We start from the raw sequence: 21,618 nt of genomic DNA, 5'->3' as shown, positions 1-21,618 counted from the left end.
GTTTACTTTCCTTCCCTCCCCATTTCCTTCTTTTTAGCATGAACTTTGGAGGCTGGGTTGGGAGGTGATGGAGAGGGGCAGAGGTGGGCTACGGAAGTCTCTTCAAATCACATTGTTATGGTTTCTCTATGTTGAGTTTCTCTTGAGAATAGGAAAAATGAATAGGAAAAATGAAGGAATAGAAAGCTCAGTGGGAAGAAAAAAATTAAAGAGCATTTATAACAGGATGTGAAGGAAGGCAAAGAGGAACACAAAGTCTCTTTCTTGGAGACCTAAAAGACAAATTACAGAGAGTCGTGGTGTGGGCAGGAGGAGCAGCAGCTATGTGTGTGCATGTGAGTGTGTGCATGTGAGTGTGTGCACCCACACATAATACAGGTGAGAACAATCAACAGAGGGTTGGGCTGATGGCCATGTGAAAAGGATCTGCCTGCTGTTTTTCTGTGCTCTTCAACTCCCACTGTTCTTCTCATCCCCTTCTCATCCACATTCAAAAGCCTGGCCTTTCCTCTCTTCCCTTTGTATATATGGAATCAGCATAGATGGACAAGTAGATTCACTATTGTCCAAGTAAGTTGACATGAGAGAGTTTGATTCCACAAGCCAAGAGTTCCAACTAACTCCTTTACCTTCCAGCTGGATCTGTGCAGGAGCAGGCACTTAGGGAGAAACACTGTCCCTACTCCTACTCCCACTCAACTTCCTGGCTTTGTGCCATGCCTCTGCCTCATAGGATTTCTTTTGTGTTTTTAGGGATTTGGGCTTCTTGTTCTTTGGCTCTAGATCCTGATCAATGCTCTTAGTCTCAAGGAACAGAACTCTCCTCAAACTGGGGAGTTAAGTTAGGAAGGGAGTTTAATAAAGAGATATAGAGGAACTAAAATCTGAAGATATAGAGTTAGACTTCATAGGAAATGGGAATTGAGAACTGCAAAACCATCAGGAACAGCAGGCATTCTGCATTCTCTATCTCTTTAGTTCCCCCTTATAAATGAACTGTACCCATCTCTCCACACAGATTTACTCATGTAACTCCTCCTGAAGGAATGGCCCTAGGCAGACAAGTCTGTTTCATGCACGGCCCCAGGTCTAATGGAACCAGATGGGAATATGTCTGGCATGAGGACTTGTATATCTAAAGACCAGCAACCAATCAGACATTTTTTTCCTGTCTTTAGCTGGAACTAAGAAGCACAGGTGGTGCTGTTAGTTGTTTGTGGTCTCTGGAACTGACACATAGCAGATGGTGGCCAAGATGGGTTGAGAAAGCAAAGAAGGCAAAAAGTTGCCAAGAGAAATAAGAATATGGAGCTGCTATGGCTCAGGGAAAAAAACATGAGTGCCTGAACACACCTCTTGGGTAAGGGTTGTGTGTGCATGTGATAAGTTTTTCATGTATTATGCAGGCATTTTGGTGGAACACCACCCACTATATATTATATCTGTTTTCCTTTAACTCTGGGAAGTATTAGAAACATATTTAAACTAAAGTTTGAAGTGAGAACAGCCTATGTGATCACACCTACTGGAGGATCTGCATTACACTTCAAATGAATGAAATGACTAGGTAGGATTTTAGACATCTTCAAACAAGTGGGAAGGACTAGGGTACAGTGGGTAACGGCTGTCATCTAAAAGACCACCAAGATGGCTACATAGCAGAAAGGAGAGCTTTATTGTAGATGTCAGTTTGCAAACCAGGAAGAAATAGTCTCCAGTCTGGACCAAAGGTACACTGTCTTCGAGGAAGGAAAGGGCAGGTTGGGTTTTATGACTCACACAGTCCATATTACACAACCATGTCATACATATTTAGCAGGTGTGCGGGGAAGCTATCTATATTTATGAAGGAGCCAAGATATGCACAATGGGTAAACATATATGTAACATACATCCCATGTTCACTTTGGACAAGGTTTTAGCATTAAAATGAAGTGAAATTTGGCTATTTACACCAAAAGCGAACTATAGGACACAAAGAGAGTTTGCACATAACCTTTACATACTGGCCAAAACTGGCTTATGGTCTTCATTTGAAGAGAATGTTTATAAGGCTGGTCCTCTGCCCAGTCAGAGTTGTAGTGAACTGGGTTGTAAATCAGAGTTAGGAGGGGGTCTGATAGCTCTTATTATTAGGGAGTTTAGCAAGCTGTGGCCAAATTCTACCAGATCAGACTGAAACTATTCCCAAAAATGGAGGAAGAGGGACTCCTCCCTAACTCATTCTATGAAGCCAGCACCACCCTGATACCAAAATCTGGCAAAGACACAGGAAAAAATAAAACTACAGGCCAGTATCCCCACTAAACATAGATGAAAAATCCTCAGCAAAATACTACCAAATCCAACAGCACATCAAAAAGTTAATTCACCACAATCAAGTAGGCTTCATTCTTGGGATGCAAAGTTGGTTCAACATAGGCAAATCAATAAATGTGATTCACTACATACACAGAATTAAAATAAAAAATCATATGATCATCTCAATAGATGCAAAAAAAGCTTTCAGTAAAATACAACATCCCTTCACGACTAAAAACCCTCCAGAAACTAGGCACTGAAGGAACACACCTCAAAATACTAAGAGCCATCAAGGACAAACCCACAACCAATGTCATACTGAATGGGCAAAAACTGAAAGCATTCCCCTTGAGAACTAGAACAAGACAAGGATGCCTACTTTCACAACTCCTATTATTCAACATAGTACTGGAAGTCCTAGCCAGAGCAATCAGGCAACAGAAAGAAATAAAAGACATCCAAATAGGAAAAGAAGAAGCTAAAAGATCTCTCTTCATAGCTCATATGATTCTATACCTCAAAAACCCTGAAGACTCCACCAAAAGGCTCCTGGAACTGATAAACAACTTCAGTAAAGTTTCAGGATATAAACTCAATGTACGAAAATCAGTATCATTTCTACACACCAATTACAGCCAGGCCAAGAGCCAAATCAAGAATACAATCCCATGTACAATGGTCACAAAAATTTAAAACACCTAGAAATACATTTAACCAAGGAGAAGAAAGTTTTCTAAAAGGAGAACTACAAAACACTACTGAAAGAAATCACAGATTACACAAACAAATGGAAAACATTCCATGCTCATGGATTGAAAGAATCAATATTGTTATCATACTGCCCAAAGCAATCTACAGATTCAATGCTATTACTATCAAATCGCCAATGCCATTTTTTCACAGAAAGAGAAAACACTATTCTAAAATTCATGTGGAACCAAAAAAGATCCTGAACAGCCAAAGCAATCCTAAGCAAAAAGAACAAAGCTGGAGGCATCACATTACTGGACTTCAAATTATAGTATAAGGCTACAGTAACCAAAACAGCATGGTACTGGTAAAAAAAAAAAAAACAAAAACAAAAACAGACACATAGGGCAATGGAACACAATGGAGAACCCATAAATAAAGCTGTACACCTACAGCCACCTGATCTTTGACAAAGTTGACTAAAATAAACAATAGGAAAAGGACTCCCTATTCAATAAATGGTGCTGGGATAGCTGGCTAGTCATATGCAGCAGAATAAAATTGGACCCATACCTTTCACCATATATAAAAATTAACTCAAGATGGATTACAGATTTAAGGATTTAAATGTAGGACCTCAAAATATAAATATCCTAGAGGAAAACCTAGGAAACATCATTCTGGACATTGGCCTTGGGAAATAATTTACGACTAAGTCCTCAAAAGCAATAGCAACAAAAACGAAAATGATGAGTAAGACCTAATTACATTAACGAGTTTCTGCACAGCAAAAGAAACTATCAACAGAGTAAACAGACAACCTACCAGATAGGAGAAAATATTCTCAAACTATGCATCCAACAAAGGTCTAATATCTAGAATATAGAAGGAACTTAAACAACTGAAGAAGTAAAAAAACAAATAACCCTATTAAAAATGGGCAAAAGACATGAACAGATGCTTCTCAAAAGAAGGCACACAAGCAGCCAACAAACATATGAAAAAATGCTCAACATCACTAATCATCAGAGAAATGCAAATCAAAACCATAATGAGATAACATTTCACACCAGTCAGAATGGCTACTAGTAAAAAGTCAAAAGTTATACATGCTGGTGGGGCTTCAGAGAAAATGGAGCACTTGTACACTGCTGGTGGGAATGTATATTAGTTCAGTCACTGTGGAAAGAACTTAAGACAGAACTACCATTTGATCTACCAATCTTATTACTGGGTATATATCCAAAAGAAAATAAATCATTCTACCAAAATGACACATGCATGCATATGTTCATCACAGAACTATTCACAATAGCAAAGACATGGAATCAAACCAGGTGTCCATCAATGACAGATTTGACAAAGAAAATGTGGCACATATAAATCATGGAATACTACTCATCCATAAAAAAGAATGAGATAATGTCCTTTGCAGCAACATGGATGCAGCTGGAGGCCATTATCCTAAGTGAATTAATGCAGGAACAGAAAATCAAATACTGCATGTTCTCAACGACATTGTGTACTCATAGACGTAAGGATGGCAACAAAAGACACTAGGAACTACTAGAAGGGAGACGGAGGGAGAGAGGGAGAGAGGAGGGATCATTTGAAAAACAACCAGGTACTATGTTCACAACCTGAGTGACAGGATTAATTGTACCCCAAATCTCAGCACCACACAATATACCAAAATAACAAACCTGCATATGTATCCCCTGAATCTAAAATAAAAGTTGACATTATATTTTTAAAAAGTAATATACATTGTTAGAACTCAGAAATGAAATCTCATTTAGAAAGTAGAGAACAGATAAAAATAATGTTTAAAAATATAGTAAAATTTTATATACATAAAATTATATCAATAATTTGTTGATATTTACATGTAAAATGTATACACTTATAAATTTATATAATTAAAACAATACTCTATAATCATATTAATGTTACTATATTTAAATATATTTATATACTGTATATATAATATATATTATACATTGTACATACACATGTGTGTATGTGTGTGTGCCATGTGTAAGAATTTGAAAGACAAGTGTGGAAATTTGGATTTGATATGACAGAATATGTGCTTTTACTCAGGAAATGATGACATTTCCTGAGAAGAGAAGTGGCCCACTGGAATGATGTTTAAAGAAGGCGAATTCCAGCATTTACGTCCAGAATGGTTTAGTTAGTGGAGATCCTTACGAAACAATGTAGTCCAAGAGCAACTAGACAATTTAGGTAGCACAAACTGTAAAGGCCAAGAATGTAGAGCCAGATTCTTCTTTGTCTTCCAAAGGAGAGATTGATCTAAATCGTTTTATGAAGCAAGAAAGTGTGACTATATGATACAGGGTTTAAAGAGCTCCATTAATAATTACCATGGCCTTACACCACAGGGCCTATTCAAGAAATCTAAACTGGCTTTCTGAATTCTCAGTTTAGAAAGCACTTTTCACACCATTTGAGTCTCCTTTGAAATTGAAGGAACTTATTTTAAAACTGTGTAACTCTTACAATAAAGAGTAGCCAGATTCCCTTTTATATCCATTACCCTAGAGTGTCAATTCCATTGTGTTATAATAACTGGTTTGATTTTAATATATAAAATGGAGCTCCATCATTGAAATATAGTATAAGGATCCTAGTTTTTAAAAAGAAAACTGTAGGTTGGTAGGGATGGAGTATTCATCAGAAAGAACTTGATGAGTATTTGCTCTAAATATACATCTTAATAGGAAGACATAAAAAATAAAAAAAATGTATATCCAAACTGGAAGAGCATGAAGCATGATACAAAGACTAAAAATCAATTGCAGGGCCAGGCACAGTGGCTCATGGTGGCTCATGTCTGTAATCCCAGTACTTTGGGAAGCCAAGCTGAGAAGATCACTTGAGTCCAGAAGTTCAAGACCGGCCTGTGCAACATGGTGAGACCTTGCCTCACCTCTACAAAAATAAAAAATAAAAAATATAAAAATTGGCCAGGCATGGTGGGGTACACCTGTGGTCTCAGCTACAGGAGGCTGAGGTGGGAGGATCCTTTCAGCCTGTGCAGTGGAGGTTGCAGTTAGCCAAGATTACACCACTGCACTCCATCCTGGACTACAGAGTGAGACCTTGCCTAAAAAATAAATAAATAAATAAATAAAATAAAAAATAAAAAAGATTCACTCAGTAGTCAAAGGTTGAAGTTTCCATCAACCAGGGTCCACACAGAATTAGAGTAACCAGAGACCCCTGCAGAGATGAAGCATGAATGAAACATAAATTGCTGTTATATTAATCCCTGAGATCGTGTTTGTTACCACTGTGTGACCTAGCCTATTCTCACTATTATCTTCAGCTTTAGATATTCACCTCCCCAAGATTTCACTTTTTGTTAGGGCCCTTAGGTTATTTTATGCCAGCTGAATAACACATTTAAAATAATAAATGTGACCGCGTGTGGTGGCTCATGCCTGTAATCCCAGCACTTTGGGAGGCGGGCAGATCACTTGAGGACAGGAGTTCGAGACCAGCCTGGCCAATATAGCGAAACTCCATTTCCACTAAAAATACAAAAATTAGCCAGACATGGTGGTACGTGCCTGTAATCTAGCTACACTCGAGGGAGGCTGAAGCAGGAGAATCACTTGAACCCGGGAGGTAGAGGTTGCAGTGATCCAAGATCGCACCACTGCACTCCAGCCTGGTGAGAGAGCAAGACTTCGTCTCAAAACCAAAACCAAAAACAAAACCCAAAAATTAGCCAGGCATGGTGAGCGTGCCTGTAATCTCAGCTACTTGGGAGGCTGAGGCAGGAGAATACTCGAACCCGGGAGGCAGAAGTTGCAGTGAGCCAAGATCGCACCATTGCACTCCAACCTGGGCAACAGAATGAGACTCCGTCTCAAAAAATAAAAATAAATAAAAATAATAATAAAGTTACCCAGAATTTTTATTTCACTTGAGAGGGTTCTTCAGTGTATCCAAAGTGTCATGCTATCAAAAATAGAAGTCTCTTACTGGGTAAGGTTATTCCATTTTTTGGAGGGAGGGGAGTTTAATTTTCCTTTGGCATATGAATAAAATAGAAAATATATTTAAATTTTCTCTAGTTACATTTTGTTGCTTCAACATATATGATGCTAAGAAAGTCAAAATGAAGGATTTTTTTTCCTGTGTATTTTGCTTTAGTCCATGGCTAAAGTTCACATCCTAACCTGGCTCATCAGAGAATTATATTACCTTTCAAACTTTAAAAAATTAAGATATAATTTACACACTTTACAATTCACTCATTTAGAGCATACAATTCAATTGTTTTTGGTATATTCACATATAAATGTAACAACCATTAGCACAGTCAATTTTAGAACATTTTTATCAACCCCCCCAAAAAACTTTGTATTCTTTAGCTAATACTCTCCTGTCCCCCCTACCTGGAAGGACTTTGGTGGGATGGTCTGGTTGCATATACCTTCTTTCCAGGGAAGAGTAAAAATACGACTTTCATTTTAATAAACATGGCAGATTTTGTCTTCTATTGCAAGGAAAATAATCACAGCCTTTGCCTATGTGATTCCGCATTGAGCTCTTTCCTCCTGTCAAAAGACAAAATTTTAACAAATTGAGTTTAGTGATAGAATTGGCTTTTATTAGGACTTCGTGAATCAGGCAGCACCCTATCTATGAAATTTAAAGGTGCTCTGATGAGCTGAGCAGAGGAGGTGAGCTTTATAGGCAGAGAAGGCTGAAGAAAGCAGAAACAAGGAATAAAACACAGATCAGTCATTTCAAAGCTACTTTCTTCATGGGGTTAAGGCAAAGCAGACTTTCTTATCATGCCAGCTGAGGTTGACTGGACCCCTTTGGACTGCTTGCTGTGAATCTCCTGTTTTCTTGAAAAACAGGCCTGTTTGTAAGTTCAGTGATTACGTAGCACCCAGCACAAGTGACTCACTCCATTCTAGTTTGGGCTGGTGTCTTGGGGCCTAGTGCAGAAGTTCAGTCCAAAACAACAGTGTCCCATAAATTTTATTTAATACTCCTTCCAACAGAGAATCTTATTTGCCAGAAAAGACTTCTTGAGACACCTCATCTAAGTTGACCTCAACTCCACCCCGCTATGTTATCTGGGTTTGTCTCCTTCACAGCATGTGTCACATAATTTTCTGTGAGTGTTTACACTTTATCGAGGTGTAATTTATACACAATAAAATGTGTTCATCATAAGTATGCAATTCAATTAGTTTTGACAAATATATATAACTTCCATCCCAATCAAAATATAGTACATTTTAAATCACCCCCCATATTTCCTCCTGATCCTCCAAATTCAATCTTCTGTACCTTAACCCCAGACAATCCTTTGTCAATGTAGATGAGTCTCGTCTGCTCTGGCATTTCATATTAACCATAATTCAAGCTATTTGATTGCTTATCTAGTTTTTTTTTCTCTACTACTGGCCTTTTTTTTCACACCATGGTTTTCTAGCACAAAGTGTCTATCTAGCACAGAGCCAGGCGGTGCCAGAGTGAATGACTCCAAAATCATGCTGTTTATCAGCTTTGATTTTAACAATGAAGGCACCTATAGATTTGAAGGGAACAGCGAGGACTTTATTGTGAGGGTTAACACACAGGAACCTCTTATGTCTGCCTTCTTTGCCCTCACCTTTGTCATCACGACAGTGTCAAAAACAGCCTTGAATGAGAAAGGATGTCGTGACAGGGGTCACACTCTTACCTTTGGGCACAATGTGTGCTCATTTTAAACCAACATGTTGAAATAGTCTCATTTAATTGTAATGTTTTAAAACTTTGATCTTTCAACTTAGTAGGATAAAGATGTTTCTAACGGCATCTTGCAAATCATACTCTTGATAACGGGACAGGAGATCAACTCAAAGTACATCCCACTTCTGAAAACATACTCAAGATGCTTGTGTTCTTCCAGCAATGTCATGGCAGCTCTGTTAATTTTGATAAAAGATTTCTCTTACTATAATATCATCAAACCTTGAATGATATCTATAACTGCTCTTCTCCGAAAGTGTTTGAAGCCTGTGAACTGGCATGTCCCTTTCATGCCTTGGGGAGGGAGGGCTCAGTTGGGCATGCCTCCTTCACAGGTGGAGAAGCTGAGGTGGTGCAACCCCGGTACGCAGTGATTTTCCTCGCTTCCTTTGCACGCCTTCATTTCCAGCATGGCGGTCTGTGCATTTCCCTTCAGCTGAAGTTCTAAATCTCTTTTTCTCTCAACTATCTAGGACACATGAGAATTAACCTACTCATGTAGATTACAGGGCCCAGCCCTCATTAACCTTAATATTGAAAGAAATACAGCTTTTGCAGTTGGAGAAGTGGAAATGCCCTTTCACTCAGCACAAACAGCAACATTCCCATGAGCTGAGGAGATGGGCTTTTTAGGGAGTAGTTCATCCAACACAAACTTTTGTTTCTAGTCAGTGAAAATTTCACATATATAATACCTCTGGATTTCTGGATCTCTTTTTAAAGCATTTAAAAATGACATCCCTGAGGTTCTTTTATAGTAGATCTAAGTGCTGTCTAGTCTGTATTTTCTTTATGTCTTCCGAATGAATAATTTGGTCTTGAAATTCTTATCTTCCTCCCTAGCAGGTACTGGATTGCTATTTGTTGAAGGACTGAACAGCTTACCCTTCACTCTTAAACACTAAAGTCGAATGAACTCTAGACCTCTTCTTTTCCAGGGATCAGGCTGTCTGTGCCCTGCTTTTCTAGTCTGATCTTTGCTTTAATGGGATTTAAGTGCTGAGTGAATCTCAGCCACGTCCTTATCCCTCCTCTTTGGTAGGTGTTGCTTTTGTCAATGACATTGGGTTTAGGGAGAGAGTCACCATATGGGTGGTGAGAAATAAATGTCTGTTGCAGAAGCCACCAGTCATGGTATTTTATTACGGCAGCTCAAGAAGACTAATGTTCTCACTTCCACTGAATTGTTTTCTTTATTCTTCTCATCCCCCATTTTCATTCTCAACTAGCATGGAAGTTGTCCATTCTATTTCTATTCTTCTAGTGCTTGCTCTTAAGCACTTAACATATGTTTAACTCAACACAATCTAAAGTTAACTTCTCTGCTCCTTCTGTTATGATAGTCTTGTATTTATTCTCACTTCACTCACATTAGATACTTACAATAGATTCTTTTTGAAAGAAGGTTACCTTTCTTTTCTTATAATTTTTTTCCTCACATCCCACTCTGGCTTTAATTATTTTCTTGACTGACAGCTCTGTGTAATTATTTCAGTGAAGGTCTGTGAGTAGAAAACCCTTTCCTTCTTTGTCTCAAAAAAGAATCTTTATTTTACCCTCCCTTTTGCATATAGTTGGGTATATAGGCATAGGAAAATAACTGCAAGGCAGTGCTTGTATCTGAGTAGAGAGACTACTGGTAGTTTTCCTTATTTATGTGCATATTCTAATTTTTCTATGCTGAATATTATTTGGATAATTTCTTAAAAGTTAAAAGCTGCACAACAAAATGTGATAAGAAATGAATACTTTGATCACTGGCTCATCGAATCAGTGCCAAGTCCTCATATATTCTGATTATGTTTCCGCAAAATTTTCTTCAAGAGAACCATGGAAGGTGATGCTGTTGCCATGGCACCATAAAAGTAGTCCCCTTAGATGTTCAAATGGAGGAGTCACATCATTCTGGGCTCAGGTTTCAGCTGCTCTGGGTTGCATTTATTTGCACTACTTCAATGCAAATGTGCCTTTAATCCTGCTTTCTCTCCTTCCCAGTGGTGGAATGTAGTATCTGCCTTCATGTAAGACTTGAAGCTGGAGTGTGAAAGAATCTTAGCTGGCACCCACTGTACCTGGGAAGTATGGCTACATCCCCTCTCTGCTTTCAACGCAGATTTTTTTTTTTTTTTTTTTAACATGAGTTGATGCTTCAGTTGGCATTGCAAGCAGCATCTGTTCATGGGATGGAAATCCAGAGTGTAATCCAGGTCTCCTCCAGAATCACCAGCTTTCAAAGGACCACAGTGAAAATCAAATTTCTAAGGAGAGAACACAGCCAGTGACATTGAGCTAAAGTCATTTTTCCAGCTGCTCAGGGAGCTGGTCAGCTGGCGAAATCTGAATTCTCTTCACACAGAACTCAATGAGTCAATTAGTCCACACTCTGCTATTTTATTTTTAGCAGATTCTGTTTGGATTCTTATTTTCTCTTTTCTCTTGGGTTTTGGTTAAAACAGTTTTTTCTCTGCTCCTATTACACTGAATCCTGCAGCTGATAGGAGCTCCGAATTAACCTCTGATATTTGTAATCAGTAGATTTCTTTAAGAGAAAAAAAGCAACAAGATCACTCCTGACATCAAAATCCATCTGGTAACATGCACCTCCAAACTGGCCACGAGAGATTCAACAGAATGCAGACATTTTACCCTGTATGTGGCAGGTGTTCAGTATAGATGCATTGTTTTCATTTGATGATGGGCTTATTGTATTTAGGATTTCCTTTTTGGAAAACACCAGGAAATGCTCAACATGAAAAATAAAATTGTGGGACCTCCACATAACAGATGGAGAAAAGAGCACATGCATTTGCTCTCATTCCCTTCAGAAACCTCACTATTATGGTAGCAAATACATTTTTTTAAGAAGCCACAAATCTATAAGAGCAAAGAGAATAGAAAGCTGGAAGGCAGATAGATGAGTGATAATGACTTAGCAGGCAGCTGTAGAAAAGGCTGAAGTACAGTCTGTTTTATACAACAGAAATCTGCCAGTCCCAAAGGTTCAGGAACTGGGGCTGAAGAGGAGTTAAGGATGTAACTAAAAACAGGAGGATTGTTTGAAAGTCCGTTGAGGAAGAAATTCAAGTTCTATATCCCCTTCACCACTCCATGTAGACAATTAATTGCCTTTCTTCTACCACAATAGAAAACTAGATGTCTCACCTCTGGAGAGGGCTTCTGGACTGGGAAAATAGTGGCCGGAGTTGATGGTGAGGAGACAGTATTTAACAGAGTGATTAAATGACTTTTACATATGGACTGTTGAAACCACCAGCCCATTTCTCCCTCCGGGCTTCTAGAATGGTGGGAGCTGAGGCTATAGCCTCTAGGCAGGAGACTGGTAGGTTCTTGCCTGCAAAATCTAATCAGCCCAGGAGAAAGATAAAAAATATTAGTATCGGGGTGACTTAACTCAATGGCCCATTGTAATATTCTACACTTGGGTTTCTCAACAAAATCTAGCGACCTTTGGGGCAGCATCACTCTTTGTTATGAGGGCTGTCCTGTGCATTATAAAATATTTAGCATCATACCTGGCCTCTACCCACCAGATGCCAGTACTATCTCCCAGAGTTGTGACAATCACCAGTGTCTTGCCTGCTGTCGAGAACCATAGCCCTATATTGCCCATAGTTGGTAGGTCTGTCTTGTGCTCTCAAATTTCCCATCAGTTTCTTAGTGCTTTATTCATTCTTAAACATGAGTTGACAACCAAAAGTCAGCAGATATCTGAAGAGAAGAGCCTCTAATGTGAAATGCAGAGATCAAAATAAACATTTTAAAAAGTTTAGAGGAAAGACAGACTATAAAAGGAGATGAGAACATCAAATGTTATATTATTATCCTGAGAGCAAGAAAAGACAATGCAAACGAACTCTCAGAAATTAAAAATGTGACCATAGATATTTTAAAACTGCAACAAACGAAACGCAAGAAAAAGCTGAGGAAATCTCTCAGAAAGCAGAACGAAGAGATGGAGGATTAAATGAAGATAAAAATTAGAGGATGAGACCAGGAGGACCAAGATTCAAGTGATACCTTCTAGAAGGAAAGAACAGAGTAAATGGAGGTATTGGTTAGAAGTAAATCAGCAACAAATAATTCAACAACTTTTCCTGGAACTGACAGGCATGAGTTTTGTTGTTGTTGTTGTTGTTGTTGCTGTTATTGTTTAATTAAAGGGCCCCCTTCATATCTAGCACAGTAGATGAAGCAAAGATTCACACCAAGCAAAACATACTATCATGAGATTTTTAGAATACTGGGGTCAAAAAAATATCTCAAAAGCTTTAAAAGAAAAAGTTGCATACACTATTTCAAAAATCAGAATGACTTTGTTTTCAGATGTAACATTGGAAGTTAGAAGACAGTGGAAGAATGCCTTTAAAATTCTGAAGGAAATGATTATGTAACAGTAGATTGAATTCACTTGCAGATGTGAGAGGTCTTTAAAATGTTCCTCCCATGGACTCTTTCTCAAAAAGCTACCAGAGGAACTGCTTCACCAAAACAAGAGAGAATATCAAGAAAAAATAAATTACACAGAAACTCAATCAGGCCAGTTTGAAGAAGTCAGAATGTTGCAAAAGATATTTCTCCATGAACATGTAACCGGTAGAACATGATGTATTCAAATATTTTGAGAGGTGATTGAGGCAACAGAGGAAAATTTGGGGTTTGAAGTAGTGATAAGTCCTTAGAAAACCAAGCATACACACAAACAGAAATTTTCATACCAGGGAGAACAGAATTTTGCACAGGAAAGAAAAAAATTAAGGAATATAACACTACTAAGTTGTGAACACTGTTTATATAGCTACCATAATATAAACTCTATATGTTCAACAAATTATATTGTACTGTAGTTACTTTAGGAAGATGGTAGAACCAGAAAGGTGAGGTATGTGGTAGGGCAGGATAGTGCTGATAGAGATAAACACCGAATCCACTTCTTCCATGTGGGCAAGTGAGACTGTGTCTAGTACTTGATATCTCTTGTCGGGCCATACCTGTGTACATGTGCACAGATCCTATTGCATGGATATAGATTTACACTAAACATTCATCTCATGGTTTAATACTGTATGAAACAAGTATTGGCTGGGGCATTAGATTTGTGTCATGGTTCTTGGCTTAACCATTTTCTTGCTGCATGATTTGAGCAGGTCATTTAATCTCTCTAAGCCTCAGGTTGATCACCAGTAAAATGGGAAATTTTATTCGGTCCCCAAACAGTCATTGAGCATTTCCCATGGGTCCTGTGGAAAGAGAGCTAGAACATACACTTCTAGACTTCAAGTTCAAGGAGGGAGGCAGACCAGAGAGCTGATGGGGTATGACCAGGGTGCTGAGGGAGCACAAAGGAGGAATGGAGACCAACATTTATTGAGCACTTACAATGTGCCGGGAAATATGTCATGAGATGCTCCCAGAAACCCAGTGATACTACTGGCCTTTTAGTGGAGGAGGCCGATGCCCAGAAAAGTTAAGTAATTTAACTTGAGTTGTACAGCTAGAAATAAGAGGCAGAGCAGAATTTAGGCCCAAATCTTTCATGATCCCATTAAATTACCTCTTCAAAAACAAGTGCCCTCCCATGGAATAGCAGACACTGTAGACTCCAAAAAATGGGAGAGTAGTAGGGGGGTGAAGGTGAATGATGAAATACTACCCATTGGATACAGTGTTTACTGTTTGGGTGCTGGTTACACTAAAAACCCACACTTCACTATGCAGTATATCCATGTAACACAACTGCACTTGTACCTAAGTCTATACAAATAAAAAATTCAAAACAGTAACATGTGCCCCCATAAGGGGCACCAAGCCTGAAGAAGAAGAGGAAGGGTCAGAAAGGATTTCTGCAGAAGGCTCTGCCTGAGGGGAGGGTTAATGAATGGATTCTGCTGGTCGTGGAAAAACCGGGACATGAAATCTCTCACTCCCAGACTGGCAACCTATGGCTGCTTTATTCATAAAGTTTCACTTAGCAAATATTTGAGTGCCTATTACATGCAGGGCCTATGCTAGGTACTGAAGGAGATAAAAGTAAAACCAAAGCAGAACAGAACAAAACAAAAGCAATTCCTGCTCTGGATAAGCTTATAGTCTATTGGTGAGGACGTTTATTATATGGCATGGAAAATTACATGCTGGAAGGAGCACCTGACACAAATACGCAAGGATGTGGTGGGGTGGGAGCAGGAGAGTCTCCCTAGATAGCTAGCTGGCCTGAGTCTGGAGGAAGAAGTAGGGGTTAGGAGAAGGCTAAAGAATAGGCTTCCTAGGCAGAGGGCACAGCACATGTGGTGCCCTGAGGCATACTACCAGTGTGAATTTGGGAAACTGTGGCTAGTTCAGTATGAATGAAACTTAGGTGCTCAAGGAGGAGCTGTAAAAGATGAAATTGAAGAGATAAACAAGAGCCATTTTATGTAAGGCCAAACTGCTAAAGACATGGAAAGTTTTATATTAATGGTGAGCCATAAATAGGAGAGGAAGGACTGGACTTTCAATGCAGGACAATCACTCTGCAGCACAAAGGGTGCATGGGAGTGAGACTGGGAGCAGGGAGGCCTGTGGGGAGGCAAATGAATTATTCAGGGAAGAAAGGATAAGTGACCTGAATGAGGGCAGTGACAGAGATGAAGACAGGCAGGTGGATTTGAGAGTGCCACATAGGTGCTTAGTTCCTGCTAAGATTTCTGCCCAAATTCCCGTGACAAGAACTGGTCTGGAACTTGTGAGAGCAGGGACAACCTACTGCAGCACCATTTTGTCCACAGTTGCCCTCATTCATGCCATAGCTCCCCTCTGAGGCTACAGCAGGAAAGGAGGCTTGAGGTCAATGAACTGGGGCCAGCCCGTGGGAAAGGTGAGGAAGGGGCATTCCTTGCAGAGGGAATAGCATGTGTTTTGGGGAACTGCACAAAGACCCCTATGGCTGGAATGTAAGGAGTATGTGGCAAGAGGACAGGTAACTAGGCTGGAAAGATAGGTACAGGCCAGATCTTCAGCAACTTTCTTTATTGGCTTGCTAATGAGTCTGACCTCTCCAGAAGGCTGTAAGAACCACTGATGAAATGCAAATAAGTTGGCCAGATTTCATTATAGAAAGACCATTCCATTAGCAGTATGAAGGATGTTTAGAAGATAAATAGGGAGGCTGTTTTGAAAGGCTTGGGCCAAATAAGTTATAAAGAGAAGAGAGCAATGAGAATGCTTTTACAGATATTTAGGGGATAAACAGGTCATAAAGCCTTCATATATGGGTGAGGAAGTAGGAGTGGACCTCCAGATTTCTAGCTTGAGCAATTAGGTTATATTTTGTGCAATCAGGCTGGCATAAAAATAAACTAAGTAAGGATGGGTGTATATCAGTTAGAGTTCCAGCAGGGAACACATGACTCACTCAGCTGTGATTTTTGAAGAAACTTTTCAATCAAGGAACTTTCTATAGATGTGTGGGCAGGTTTAAGGGAACCAACAAAGAATACAGAGATACCCAAGGTCTAGCAACAGTAGGAAGCTTTTACAACCCAAAGCTTCACAAGGACAAGGGAAATAAATAGAATTACCTGAATGCTGTGAGACCTGGGGCCCATGGAAGAAACTGAAACTAGTCACAAAGAGATGGAGCCAGAACTTCAAGAAACAGGGAGGAGTAAATGCCTGACCTTGCAGCTCTTCCACCTGTCAATCTTCTGCTAGGACTTCCACTTAGCCAAACTCAAACGCAAACCCAAAGTTGCAGTCTGTAAAGGTGAGCCTCCCAGGACACAGAGCAGGGCTGAGAATGGCAGAGAATGGATCCGGGGGACAACAGAATAGGAGAGAATTGTGGAAGAAAATAATGAGTCCTGTTATCAATATTTTGGCTTCTAGGCATCTGTGGGGCAATCATGTAGAGCTCTGCAGAGTTCTGGGCTGCAGATACATAACTGGGCACCAATGTCCAGTTTGATGATGACCTATGTTTCATACTCAAGGATTGTTAGGGAGATTAGACATGATATTAGTGCTTTAAAAAGTGCTCTGGATTAATAGGCATTGAATGACCCTCAGAGAGATTGCAGTAGTTCTTGCAGTTTATGCATTTAACTAGTAGTAGCTTGAGTATTTATTTCTCCAGTAGTTGGCAAGATGTATAAAATTATATGGAAGAGAGGGATGAACAAACAAACAAAGCCTGTCTTCTTTGCATAGATTAAACCTATTAAATATCTGTTACACTTAGCACGTATGTATCTAAACTTTTTGCTTTAGGTAATTTATTTTTCTCATCCAGGTTTCTTGAAGTTTTAAAGACTGTACTAAATGATAAATATCAATTATGTATAATACTTTAGGACATAGTTCCAAGATCTTCTAAATGAAATAAGATATTCTTATAGAAATAACACATCAATAATTAAATAAGTTTTTCCAAGGGAAAAAAGTGCTCTGGAAATGCTAAGATGCTAAGGTATGAAGCAAACATAAGGTGGTGACATTGTTAGTAATACTATTCTTAGGAAACACACTTTGAATGAAAGGTAAACCTATCCTGTATGATCTGTACATTCATCAAAAAAGCCTGAGCGGACTCCCGCCCCATCTCATCAACACGCATAAAGCTTGATGGTGTGCATAACCACATACTTCAAAGCAGCCCCTCTTGAGTACCATTTGGAAGGTCATGTACATATTACAGCATGCTGCCTCTGCATAGAACATTTTAGGAACTCATCCACTGTTCTTTCTGGAGCTGGCAAACATGTTTATAAATATCCTCAGTAAAGGCAAACTCATTATTTGAAGGGGAATTTGATTTTGTAAATAACCGAAAGTCACTGGCTATTTAGTGGTCAACACAAGAAAACCTCCCAACTTGTAAGTTGGAGAACCTGAATCCCAGCTCACAGTTGGCGAGAAACTCTACATGACATAGGGGCAAATCATTTTGTCTCCTTCTTTTAAATCAGACTCATTAAAATATGTATTTTCAGAATCCAATAATGAAAAGTAATTGGATAATGAAGCTGGCACAAACAACTTACAGTAAAAAAATTAGGTGTGATTTTTCAAGTAATGAGGATTTTCTTACATACTAACAAGGGGCCCTGAAGACAGTTTCAAAACAAGAGTCTCAGAAATTGTTTGAGTTATCGCACCAAATTTGGAGAACATGTATATATTCTTAAGGAGACAGCTTTTATTTTGTTCTCTTCAGGATTTGTTTACAAATAGCAGTATTGGTCTCCTTAGTCCTATTTGATGACTGTGTCATCTATAAGTAATTTTATTCAAAAGGAATGACCAAAATCTCTGGAAATTCCCAGACATTAATGTCTCAACATGATCTTTATCCTCCAACAAACCCCACCTTCTACCTAGACTTGTCCCTGGCCTTGACTGAACTGTAGAGCTCAGGCAAAACCTGGATTTCTAAGGGAAAAAAAGGTGCACAGAAGCCCTGGCCTCCCTAATTGGGGAGCCCACTCTTACTGCCTCGTTAAAATTGCTAGATACCAGGGGACTGCCTTCCACAATGTGTTTACTGCACCCAGAGAAAAACATGTTTGAAAAAGGCATTGCAATTAGTAATCGCCACTTAAGATTCAACTAATCATGAAGGTGTTTATGTTGACCATTATAATCAGGGCCTATTTATTTCCTACATAATTACGATGCTTGACGATGGCTCTGAGGAGTCATCTCCCTTATTTACCTGGCAGCAGACAAGGCTAAATCCTCGAGGTGTTTCTAGTCCTCAAGGAAAGGAAGCTAAGTGCATATGGGTGTTACATGCATACCTTATTTTATTGCACTTTGCAGACACTGTGCTTAATACAAATTGAAGGTTTGTGGCAACCCTGTATCAAGCAAGTCTAGTGGTGTCATATTTCCAACAGCATGTACACACTTCGTGTCTCTATATTACATTTTGGAAATTTGCATAATTATTTCAAATGTTTTCATTATTAGTGTATGTTATGGTGATCCACAATCAATCATCTTCGATGTTACTATTAGAATTGTTTTGGGGCACCATGAACTATGCCCACACATGCCCATATGTGAACGTAATCTATAAACGTGTGTGTTCTGACTGCTCCACTAACCGACCCTTCCCTCATTTCTCTCCTTCTCTTTGGGCCTTCTATTCCCTGAGATATAAGAATATTGAAATTCGGTCAGTTAATAATCCTACAGTGGCCTTTAAGTGTTCAAGTGAAAGGATGAGTCATACATCTCTCACTTTAAATCAAAAGCTAGAAATAATTAAGCTTAGTGAGGAAGGCATGTCGAAAGCTGAGAAAGGCCAAAAGTTAGGCCTCTTGCTCCAAACAGCCAGGTTGTGAATGCAAAGGAAAAGTTCTTGGGGCCGGGCATGGTGGCTCATGTCTGTAATCCTAGCACTTTGGGAGGCCGAGGCGGGTGGATCACAAGATCAAGAGATCAAGACCATCCTGGTTAAAACGGTGAAACCCCGTTTCTAATAAAAATACAAAAAATTAGCCCGGCATTGTGGCACGTGCCTGTAGTCCCAGCTACTCGGGAGGCTGAGGCAGGAGAATCGCTTGAACCCAGTCGGCGGAGGTTGCAGTGAGCCAAGATCACGCCACTGCACTCCAGCCTGGGCGACAGAGTGAGACTCTGTCTCCGCCCCACCCCCCAAAAAAAAAGTTCTTGAAGGAAATTATAAGTGCTATTCCGAGGAACATAAGAATGATAAGAAAGTAAAACAGCCTTATTGCTAACATGAAGCAACTTTTAGTGGTCTGGATAGAAGATCAAGCCACAACATTCTTTTAAGCCAAAACCTAATCTAGGGCAAGGTCCTAACTCTTTTCAATTCTATGAAGGCTAAGAGAGGTGAGAAAGCTGCAGAAGAAAAGTTAGAAGCCAGCAGAGGTTGGTTCATTACATTTAAGAAAAGAAACTATTTCCATAACATAAAAAGGCAAGATGAAGCAGCAAGTGTTGATGTAGAAGCTGCAGCACATTATCCAGAAGATCTAGTTAAGATCATTGATGAAGGTAGCTACACTAAACAACAGATTTCAAATGTAGACAAAGCAGCCTTCTATTGGAAGAACTGCCATGTAGGACTTTTATAGCTAGAGAGAAGTCAGTGTCTAGCTTCAAAGCTTCAAAGGACAGACTATCTTGTTAAGGTCTAATGTAGCTGGTGACTTTAAGTTGAAACCAATGCTTATTTATCATTCCAACAATCCTAGGCCCATTAAGAATGATGATAAATTTACTCTGCCTATGCTCTGTAAATGGAACAACAAAGCCTGGATGACCAAACATCAGTTTATAGCATGGTTTACTGAAAATTTCAAGCCCAGTGTCGAGATCAGTAGATCTAACAACAACAACAAAAAACCAAATAAAACTAATTCCTCTCAAAATATTACTGTTCATTGACATGTGTATAGTCACCCAAGACCTCTGATAGAGATGTACAAGGAGACTAATGTTTTCATGTCTGCTAACACAACATCCATTCTGTACCCTGTGAGTCAAAGAATAATTTTGACTTTGAAGTCATACTATGTAAGAAATACATTTCATAAGACAACAGCTGTCTTAGACAGTGATTCCTCTGATGGATCTGGGCAAAGTAAATTGAAAACCTTTCTGCAATGGATTCATCATTCTAGATGCCATTGAGAACATTCATGATTCATGGGAGGTGGTCAAAATTTTAACATGAACGGGAGTTTAGGAAAAGTTGACTTCAACCCTCATAAATGACTTCAAGGAGTTCAATACTTCAGTGGAGAAATTAATTGCAGATGTGGTAGAAATAGAAAAGGACTAGAATTAGAAGTGGAGCCTAAAGATGCAACTGAATTGAAGCAATTACATGATACAATTTGAAAAGATGTGGAGTTGCTTCTTATGAATGAACAAAGAAAGCAGTCTCTTGAGATGGAATCTACTCCTGGTGAAGATGCTGTGAACATTGTTGAAATGACAACAAAGAATTTAGACAATGACATAAGCTTAGTTGATAAAGTAGTGGCAGGGTTTAAGAGGGTTGACTTCGATTTTGAAAGATGTTCTACTGTGGGTAAAATGCTATCAGTATTGCATGTCATAGATAAATCTTTTGTGAAATGAAAAGTTAATAGATGCAGCAAACGTCGCTTTGTTTGTTTGTTTGTTTGTTTTTTGTTTTTGAGATGGAGTCTCACTCTGTCACCCAGGCTGGAGTACAGTGGTGTGATCTCGGCTCACTGCAACCTCCGCCTCCCAGGTTCAAGTGATTCTCCTGCCTCAGCCTCCCCAGTAGATGGGATTACAGGCGCCCACCACCATACCCGCCTAATTTTTGTATTTTTAGTAGAGACACGGTTTTTCCATGTTGGCCAGGCTGGTTTCGAACTCCTGACCTCAGGTGATCCTCCCACCTCGGTCTCCCAAAGTGCTGGGATTACAGGTGTGAGCCACCCCAAGCACGGCCTTTTGTCTTATTTTAAAAAATTACCACAGCCTTCCCAACCTTTGGCAACCACCACCTTGATCAGCAAGTAGCCATTGACATTGAGGCAAGATCCTCTAGAAGCAAAAAAATTATGACTGGCCGAAGGCTTGGATGATCATTAGCATTTTTAGCAATAAAGAATTTTTGAATTAAGAAATATCCATTGTTTTTTAGACACAATGTTATTGCACACTTAAGAGACTACACTATAGTGTAAACATAGTGTTATTTTTTGTTTGTTTGTTTTGTTTTGTTTTGTTTCTGAGACAGGGTGTCACTCTGTTGTCCAGGATAGAGTGCAGAGATATGATCATGGCACACTGCAGCCTCAAACTCTGGGGCTCAAGTGATGCTCCCACCTC

General features: G+C 39.3%; 1 long non-coding RNA gene across 1 annotated transcript in view; it reads right to left on the bottom strand.

Moving 5' to 3' along the window:
* Positions 1 to 21,618, bottom strand: part of LOC129482599 (uncharacterized) — a 63,901-nt gene that overhangs the window by 34,329 nt on the left and 7,954 nt on the right. Inside the window, exon 2 of the long non-coding RNA XR_008657778.2 lies at positions 7,422 to 7,583. This is a non-coding gene — a long non-coding RNA (uncharacterized lncRNA). The remainder of the gene's footprint in view (positions 1 to 7,421; positions 7,584 to 21,618) is intronic.

This window comes from Symphalangus syndactylus, chromosome 5, assembly GCF_028878055.3.
Source record: "Symphalangus syndactylus isolate Jambi chromosome 5, NHGRI_mSymSyn1-v2.1_pri, whole genome shotgun sequence".
Lineage (NCBI taxonomy): Eukaryota > Metazoa > Chordata > Mammalia > Primates > Hylobatidae > Symphalangus > Symphalangus syndactylus.
This window is presented reverse-complemented; position numbering and strand designations above follow the sequence as displayed.